The sequence below is a fragment of the Megascapheus bottae genome, chromosome 5 (assembly GCF_031878675.1).
Source record: "Megascapheus bottae isolate mThoBot1 chromosome 5, mThoBot2.hap1, whole genome shotgun sequence".
Classification (NCBI taxonomy): Eukaryota; Metazoa; Chordata; class Mammalia; order Rodentia; family Geomyidae; genus Megascapheus; species Megascapheus bottae.
Window position 1 is genome coordinate 11,292,766 of NC_143513.1, and position 10,146 is coordinate 11,302,911.

The following is a 10,146-nucleotide window of genomic DNA, read 5'->3' on the forward strand; positions in this document are numbered from 1 at the left end:
TTCTGCCTGAGTGCTGTCCCTGACACTCAGATGAGATGCTAGGGACCAGCATGGTGTTTGTATGGTGGCTAGCTGGTAACTGGCTAGTTGGTAAGTGGCTGGCTGGCAGCAGGGCTCACCATGCGCCCTTGAGTGCCAGGAAGGCCCGAAGGAAAAAGCTTCAAGACAGGATGTCAGAGGCTAAAAGATACAGGGTCATCTACTCAGACAGCCTGGGCAGCTGGATGTAACCCTCTAAGAGGCTGGCTCCCGGGCCTCATCCTCCACTCTGGCCAGCCCTGGCTCTCCATTTCATGCTCTCTTGGTCCTAGACCAGGGCCCTGGTAACAGTGGAGCCTCCAAGGGAAACTCTCTGGTCATTTTCAAGGGCCTCTGACCAGAACTCCCCAAAAGGGGCACTTCTCTTGCCCAGAGGTTTCCAGATCCACTCTGCTCCCTCTTCAAGCAGACTCCTGCAGCAGGGTTGTGGCCCTCCTAGTCCTGGCCTGATTGTAATAGAGCCGTTTCCCTTCTGAAGTATTTCCTTCACACAATACCTGCCAAGTAAAGACACCATCCTCTGTCTCCCTTGAGCTCCCTGGTCCCTGGCAGGACCCATAGTTTTCTCTGAACTTCTCTGCCTGATACAGGACTAAGATCTGATGCCAACAGGGACCCAGGCAAGAGGACTTGCTGGCTCTGCCTCAGAGGCCAGGATGGTCAAGAAAGACCAGAGTCAGGAGTACGAGCCTGCTCTAGCCTGTGTGACACTGTTCACAGGCAGGGGTCCTGCACATGTTTGCGAGTCCCTGGGGCCAGGTGCCACCTTAGCACAGATGGCATGCATCTGTGGTGAAACAGCCATGGACTGTGCCATAGCACCCTCATAAGTATACCCAGCCATGTGAGGCCATGGCAATAGGGGAAGAGAGAGGATTAGGGAGAGGGAGAGGGAGAGAGGAGAGAGTGCCCAGTAATCACCTTGCACCAGGGCAGAGCAGGCAGTGGAGGTAACACGTTAGGCAAAACAGGATGTTTTGATGTCACCCACCAATGTCCCCACCAGTCTCAGGACCCACAGGGCAGAACTGTGTCCTCACCCTCCCCAGGGCTTCTGCCCTCCTGCCAGCACAATAGTTCTATCTCTGTGGGTAAGGCATCACCAGCACCAGGAGGCACCCTCAGAACACAGGCATGGTCAGAACTACTAAGGGGACCTCAGTCTCTTCCACTCTCTTTAGGATGCCAAGGGACCCCTGAGAAGTCAGTTTACCATTTAGATAGGAAAGGAGGAAACTCTGGACTTAGGGAGCCCCAGACCTTCCACCTCCTCTCTTGTCAGTTACAGTCCAGGCCAGGCAGAGAAGGCAAGAAGAAAAGACAGCGCCTCGCTAAGGTTCACCAAACCCTGGAAGGCAGCATAGCACTGAGGGTGGAGCTCGTGGGACTGGGTGCAGCCAGCTCAGGTTGTGAGCAGGGGGTTCTCCTGTCTGCTCTTCCCATGTGTCCCCTCGCCATCACAGGCTCCCATAGTCTTGACCCTCAGTTCCTGCCAGGATAAACAAGATAGGCTCTCTGTCTTCAGATCTGAGCCCCAGGCAGGCTGGCGTCTACGCAGACCCTGCTGGCAACAGTGGTCTCATCTGGGTAATAACTTTTCCAGATGTGCCCGGCAGAGCTGCTGTTCCCAGAACAGTCAGGGCTGGCCTCCATGGGACCCAGAGAGAGAACACTGATCTCTGGCCTGAGGAGCAGAGGAGGCTGGGAAAAGCCTCAGACACTGCCCTAGTAGGGAGCTTGAAGACAAGACCCCTGGTTAGACTTTTTGTCACAGCCTTGATTCTGTAAGTGCAAGACTGAGGGCTGAGGGGAACCCTCCTTGGGCCCACAGGCTGGTTGGAGAGCACAGAGCCTTTGTTCTCTGTGGGATCTGAGGGAAGAAGGACTTGAATACAACTGGCATGAGTGAGGTTAGCTCACTGACAGTGTAGAGGCATTTTCCTGAGTCAGAACAGAGTTGTAAGAGATGTGAGAAGATGGGTCACAGTTCCTGAAGGGCCCAGACAGATTGTGTTCAGAACCAGGAAAACACACACACACACACACACACACACACACACACACACACACACACACACACACAGAAAATCCACCCACTTATCAGGTCACCCAACCCTGCCTGCAAACCTCCCAGAGGGCTAACAGCCCTCCTCACCCTTCATCCCCAACTACCTGCCCTGGCTCTAGCTACCCTGATGGACCCATTCCCTAAGGAGCCGTGGACACAGCATGGGTATAGCACCATCCTCTTGTGAGACCGGACAGCCTCTCCAAGCCTGGAACTGAAAAGGAGTCTCTGAGTTTGTCTCCTCAGCTGTTCCCAGCTCATTTTCCCCTGCTCCCAGCTCATCCCCCACACCCCCCATTCCCAGCTCATCTCCCCCTGCTCCCAAGCTCCTGGCCTCACACTGGGGATGGGCTTCTGTGCCTCAGCTCACTGTGCCTGGAGCAAGAGCTTGCCATCCTCCTTGCCTCTAGCCTGATTCTCTACTGCCTCAGCCAGCACCCCAGAATCCCGAGGCCAGGCTCTCAGCCCTCTTGAGCTGTCCCAGGTTTTCCTATGGGGTAAGGTTAGCCTTGACTCTGCCCATGGCACCTCCAGGGGGATTGACTCAGGGCTGGGCCTGGTCTGTGACCAAGAGCCATCTGGCCCTGGTTCTTCTGTACCCAAGAAACACCCAGCGCCCACCTCTGCGAACCTGGGAGTGCCTCCCCGTCCACAGATAGTGCCTGGAATCAGGAGTCACACGATCCCTTTTAAATCAAAAACGGATTTAGCAGGGCCCCGGTGACTCACCAGAGATGGAACAATTTCATAATTTTCTAGGCTATGGCCTTCCATTCCCATCTCCCCACCTGCCCCTGCCCCACCTGCTATCTTCCCTGAGCAGGCGTATTGTCCCCTTGGCACAAAGGACCATGTTATACCTATCCCCACAAAGTGGGGCTTTCTATTCTGATGTTTACCAGGAACTCTTATAGTAGCCCCATAGGTGATAAGCTAGAGACAGGACAGGAAACTTCAATATGATGTCTACACGGGGCCCATGTACCACATCCAGAGACAAAGACCAAGGTTGAGAGCCAGGCTAAGCCCCAATGAGGGCGCTTAAGGAAATGGGGCTGCTCTGCCTCCACCCCACCCCGTCTTTAGCAAGGACTGAAGTCACATTTTCCCCAGCCCTGCCCTGTGAGGGGGAGTCCCCGCTGGCCTGGAAGGCACCCTACCTCCCCCCACAGAAAACGCTGCTGGTGGCATTTATACCCAGCAGACCAACCACACCCTTGGCAAGGCCAGGCCAGGGCAGGGCTCTGCTGAGAGCAGCTCTGGAAGGAATCTCCTTGTGTGGAAGTGGCTTGGAACACTTCCTCTCTGCGTTCCTCCTCTGCCCTGGGCCTGGCCCAGCCGCAGCCTCCCTTCACTCTCTGTCCTGTTCTCTTTCAGATTCATCAATCTTTGCCTTGTTACACCACAAAGTAGCAAGCTGGAGAGAAAGGGGCCAGATGGACTTGACTCTGATGACTTCCGTTTGTTTGTGGAGAAACAAGATCAGATAGCGGAGTCACGGAGCCCCAGGGGCTTGAGCAGAAGGCAGAGCCAGGTCTAGAACCAGGGCTTCTGCTGCCTGGCTTGGGTCTGCTAGCCACCCTCAGCCTCCTACCCCTGCTCTGCATGACTAGAGATTGCCTCCTCCTCACCTCCAAGCAAGGACTCAGAAAAGCACCCTTTCTGGCTGGGGACTATTAGGATCCTCAGAAAGTCTACCTTCTCCCTACGGCCCCAGGACCCCACATGCCTGTCTTTGAACAGAGCCTGCTACTTCCTGCTGTCCCAACAAGGGCCCTTCAGGTGCTCAAAGAAGGTAGGGACCCCAGCCTCGGACAATCTCCCCCTTTCCTACTGTGACTCTTACCTGGATGCCCCAGGCCCTTCTGTCTGGTAGGGTTTCAGGTTGCAGCCTCTTATAGTATCTAGATGCTCTGTCACTTCCCGCTCTCTCTTCCTCTGCTCTGCCTCCTTCTGTGATGCACACAGCAGCTGGATATTTCTCCTGGGGCTCTGGAAGGCCACTACAGCTAGCCAGCAGCTCCCTAGGGCCAGAGACTCTGTTGTTCTTTGGCTTTTCAGATGTGCAGGCCCAGTAGGCTCCAGCGAATGGAGAGACACCCTGTTGCAAGAGCCTCATGCCCATTCATCCCTGCCCCCAGGTTGACACTACACAGTGGGCACCACAGCCTGGGGGCCCTCAACACCCCCTGCACTGCTGTACCTACAGCTGCTCTTGCACCTCACCAGAGTTAATTTATCTTCAGGCCAAGGCTGTCATAAGTCTCGTTCATAGTATCTCCATGAGGAAGAGCCCATGGAATCCAAAGGCCCTGAGGCCCACAAAAGGGCCAAGCAGCCCTGACTGGCATCACTGCCAAGTTCCAGGCATGCCCTGAGCATTCTGGAGAACTACCTGCTCTGGATGGGCTCTGTGGACCTCACTCATCTCCTATGGAGCAATTGTCCTTCAGGACAGATGGGGCCTCCTGGCTCCACACCCAAGTCACCACACTGGCTCTTGATGTCCCTTCCTCCTCCCCACTCCGTATGACTACACACATGTGCACACATGACATGTGTCCACACACATGGACACCTGTGAATATAAATGCTGTGTGTTCATGTATAGCATGTAACACATGTGAAATGACCATGTGTGCCTTCCTACCCTTCATGTATCCCTACCTTCCAGCAGAGCAGCAACTAGCCATATGCATGCACACATGCACACACATGACATGCAGCAACATGTTCACCGACCCTGCCACCTCAGAAGCCCTTTGCTGTGCACACGGTGCCTCGGCTACCTGAAGCCCTGATCCCTAGACTTCCGCTTATTGCCCTCACCACCTAGGCAACTCATTATCCAGGGTCTCCCTCCCCTTGCCTCTGCTATGGGCTGACCTGAAATGTGAGCTGAAGAGCAGGGCCAAGAAGGGATCATCACTAGTCATGGCTGGGCCTCATTGCTTTGTGGGACTCTAGATGCTCCATGCGTGCTAGTCTCTCTTTCTCTCCAGACATCCCTACCCCAAAGCCTGGGTAATGCCAGTACTGGGCTCAACCCAGCTCTCTCTGCTTACAGCCCTCTAGCTCTGCTCAGCTTCCGGAAAGCATGAGAAAGATATTCAAGCTAAGTGGAACCAGCAGTTTGCCTGCCCAGCAAGCCATTGTGGGAGGGGGTGCTGGGCCCCCCCAGAGCAGACACCACACAGGGCCATTTCTTCTTTCATAGAGCGGTGGGCAGTACTGGTGGGGGGTGCATGCTGGCGGGAGGGTGTAGAATGAGCAGGGCTCCCAGTCCCGTGTACTGAGGCCTCTCCCTCCATGTCTGCCCGAGGATCCTATTGGTGTGAAACCAACATTCCTGCGGCCCACAGGGGCCAATAAGATTAACACCCAGGCATATTACTGTCTTGCCTAATGAGAAAATGATGACATGGACCCCCACTATGGCCCTGGGTCTGGCTGCAAGCACACACTCATCCCTCTTTGTGACATTACCCTCCAGCTGGGCCTGTAAGTCCTGGGAAGTCACCTTGAGAGGCCTGCCACTGGGGCCCTCCTGTCACCTGTGTTCGGTGCCTCTGAACCCCTAGGATCTTAGAACATAAGGCCATAGGGCCTCTAGGTGGATAAAACCCCACTGTACCAAGGTAAACTGAGGCCACCAGCAGAAGTGGCTTTCTAATGCTGTACACAGTGAACCAGTATCCCTACCCTCCAGCAGAGCAGCAACTAGCCAGGCACTCATCTTACTAGGGTATAGGAAGGGCCATCCGCCCTCAGTGCCCAGAGCTGGAAAGGGTAAGCTGCATGTCCTCAGTACCCATGGCCAGAGCCCTGTGAGTGATTAGACTCAGAGCCAGTCAGGAGAGAAAGGCCTGCTACCCAGCATCACTTTCCACCCCTCACTACAAGTCTGAGGACAGCTTCTGAAGGTGCCCCATACTCACCATTAGCTGCACTTACAGAGAGTGGCCGAGTATGGAGCCTGATACCCTCAGAGAGCTGACGTGCCAGAGGACAGGGTTTAGGGGCTCTGGTTAGAGCCAGAGCTGGTTTTGAGAGGCCCGGGCAGGGTGCTGGAGACCTCAGTCAGGGCAAGGGAGAAGAGGGAGGGACAACAGAGAGGAGAAAGGAGAGAGAAGGGATGAGGAAGAGGGGAGAGGAAAGATGTCCTAGACTCTAAGGAATGTGAACCACCAGTGGGCTTGTTGAAATACAGTTCTGATTCATCAGGTCTAGGTAGGATCTAAGAGTCCACAATACCAAGTGTGGTCCCAGAAACACACTTCGAGCAGTAAGGGACCAAATTGTCAGGAAAAGTCCTAAATCTTAGTTGAGTGAAAATGAAATAAAAGGGAACTGCTCAGCGTCCAGAAAGAGATTGTCACCAAACGTTAGTCACCAACTGAGTTTCCTGAAAGCCATGGCGAGAATGGAAAGAACTGTTTACTAACTAGGGCTCCAAGACAGGAGATGGACAGGAAGTCTTTCCCTGATTGTGGGTAGTCGCTCTTTCAGCGCAGAAAAGCCATCCATGCTTAGCAAAACGGCAATGCTTTCTAGAGAAAGGCCTTGCGCCAGGTACCTCACTAGAGCAGATGGATGAGTTCTTGATCAGATGGCACAGAGCCCTGGTGCCCAGCCTGAGCTTCCATACAAACAAGACTATGTTGCACTATGCCCCATCTCTGGTACCCACTGGCTCAGGCGCAAAGGCCACTGGAAAGAAGCTGTTCCTGTGATGTTCTGCCACACAGACATTTACAGAAGGGCAGCTGGGACCCAGGCCTCTGCAGCGGAAGAGCCCCACCTCTTCCTGGTAACTAGAAAAGTCTTCCTGGAGGAGGGGATACAGTCAGAAGATCTGTTTATGTGAAGGAAGGGAGGTGGTTTGGGAAGAGAAAGGTCCAAGCAGATAGGGGGTGCAGGTGGGCTCTGAGCCTGCAGAGCCCCTCATCCAGGGCTAGTCTGGCACACAGTGGGAATAGGGGGAGTTGTTGGCAGGCCAGCCCCCTACCTCATGTTCCTCCAGGATGTCCCTGTGTGACCCTGACTTCTCTTCATGGCTGTTGGCTCTCTGTCCCCCTCCTTGGATATGGAGATGTAGAGGCCTGGGTGTGCAGAGGAAGACACTAGGCTCTGCCCTCAAGGAGCCCCTTCCTACCAGGACAGTGTAATTGGGAGCTGGAGGCCAAAGAGGGCTCTGGGCAGTTGGGCCTCTGGTAACTGGACACAGCCAGGCAGGTTGAAGAGGCAAAAACTTGAGGAAGTCATTGCCCTCCATAAACTGGAATGTTCTAAAGAGGAGCCAGCCTAAGCACCACAAGGTGTCAAAGTGAGCACAAGTGGACCTTACAGGCCTCAGTTTTCAGCCTTCTCAAAGTACACACCCTTCTTGCTCCAGTTTCCCCTCTAATGAGGAGCGGGGCACAGCCCTGATGGTTTTCCAGAAAAGGAAATGGAAAACCATTATACAAATAAACCCAAGATGTGCCTGCTACGGCCAGGAAGAAGGGAAAAGCACTGGGTATTTCTGCCAAGGAAGTGGGGTTTGCAGGGGGTGATGGTCAGGTCGGCTGCCTGCCTGGGACAACGGGCTTCCTTCTGGGCTGCCTGGCTTCTGACCTAGGGCTCTCTCTGCTCTGCGTACTCTCAGGGAGAGGACTGAATTGAAGGAAAGGTTGGGCTCCCACACAAGTCTGTGGGAATAGAATCAGGATACTCCAAGATCTTCCAGAGTCCCCAGGTCTCGGGAAATGAGGGGAGCCAGGAGAGGAAGGCTGCTGACCACCTTCCCCTGTTCTGTCATCCCTGGGTTGGGGCTTCCAGAACCCAAGCAGGTCCTCTGGGAGGTGGGGGTCAGAAGGAAGGCCTGGCCATCAGCCACCTGTTCGCCTTGGTCTTGACAAGTACTTGGATTGAGACTCCTTTCTTCTCTGTCACCAAGAGGACTGAAGTGCCAGGTCTGTTAGAGGCAGGTGGTAGTTGCCACTTACTACTGGTTAGTCTGTCTCCAGAGCTGTCAGTTTGCAAAGTCCAATCACCTTGCCTTATTACTTCATTGCAAAACAGGGACCAAGGCCTCACATGGGCCTGGGCCTCACACCTGCCCTCAGGTAAAATGGGGGAACCAAAGCACAGCATGGGGGATGGGCCCCAGGTATGTGGTGTCATAGCTGCTGACTTATGGTTGGAGAAACTGAGACACAAGTGTTATTTTGTGGTTTTATTTTGTAACTTAATATGACACACCATAGAGGACAGGATTTGAGGTCATCCTGCTGTCCCCAGTACAAGGATCTCCCATCCCAGAGTAACCATAGTAGGCAAATAGATGCACAGGTCCAGATGGGCCAGGCCAGAAAAGGAATGCTACAGACTTGAGCCTGAGGCCAGAAGCTTGCTCTCTTCCACCTGTTAAGAGATTCCTGGTCCTCAGGAGGTGAGTTCTTCCTGTACACACCCCACCCCAAAGAGGCTGATGTAGGCAGTTGGGCCTCTGGTAACTGGACAGGTGCTCCTGAGAGCCAGGAGGGGACACACTGCCCTGCAGGAAAAGGCCCTGAGAATACAGGAGGGGACACAGTACCCCACAGGAAGAGGCCTTGCTCATGGGACTGGGAGCCCTCTGCTAGCCTGGCTGTCTTCCATAGTACACTTGGGTGGCTGGACCCAGTGGAGCCAGGCAGTCCAATGCAGCTGCCCAAGGTCACACAGCTGGGAGAACAATGGGCAGTGGGTCCAGCCACAGCTGGAACAAAGACCTGGAACTTCCTCACACTGAGGCCCCTTCTTCATAATTTGCCTTCATTGGGAGGCAGGCATGTTCTGCAGGCTGCTCTGCAGAGCTGCAGCTGCCAGAGGACCTGGATGAGGTTTAGCCCTGCCTGCCTACAAGCGGAGGCAGCAGAGGGGACTGGAGTAAAAGGCCTGCCTGCACCCCTTGCTCCTGGACCAGATCTCCCAATGACAGCCATCTTCTGCTTGTTCAGAATTGGCATCTTCCCTGGGATACCCCCCCCCCCAATCTGTATTGTCACACCAGGTTTGGAATGCAGCCCTGCTCTAAAGCCCTCCCACACACACTCACAGGAGGAAGCCAACTGCCTAGTATTCAAGGCCCAGCAGGACATAGTCCCTCCCAGCACCCCCAGATACTCCTGCCCCCTCCTGGAGTCTTATTCCCCTCCTCTACCTTGAACCTCAGTCATGCAGGGGCTCCTCTTCTGAGTTCTGTGCCTAGATGGAACCCAACCCCAAAGCTGGTGCAAGTGTCCTCAGACAAGGTTCCCACACTCCACGGTGGCCATTTACACAATCATCCCTAATGTAATTATTAATAGCACTCCAGGTTCTGTCCAGAGCCAGGCCAGGAAGGGGCAGGGCTCAGGATAATGCTGGCAGCACGTGTCTCAAGTGGCGGGGAGCAAACAGGCCACAGCCATGAGGAGATGGCTGCATCAAGCAAGCTATGGGGAGGTGGCTAGACTCTGTGCTTATCATGGAGGACTCTGAGACTCCTAGAGGAGGAACTTGGCCAAGTCTCACAGACGTCAAAAGGCTCTAAACCAGAAAACACCAGATAAACACCCGGGATCACCCTTATCAAGTGCCACAGGAAAGGGGCCAGGTTTAATCTCAGAACCACACCCAGAACCAACGGTTTAGGCACCTCAGACAACTTCTCCCGCCTAGCACTCAGTGACCCAGGCTGTCAGCTGGAGGCAGGGCAGCAGTGGGTACAGGGTGGGGCTCCCTCTGCACTTCATGGGAGTGTTGGGCTGGGACAGGTGTTGAGAGAAGGAAGAGGGAGGGAGGGGATTCAGCCTTGGGCTTAGGGAGGAAGCCATGAAGAGGTGTATAAGTGCATGTGTGTGGGTAACATGCCTGCTGGGTAACACCAGAGACCAATCGCTGAGTTCTAGTGGATAGTCCAAGGGACTTAAAGGCTTTCCAAAGAAATGTCCATTCTGTGGGAAAAGTAGACTTGACACATGTCAAGCACAGAAGGCAGGGACCACATGCCTCAAAGCCACTGCTGTGATTTA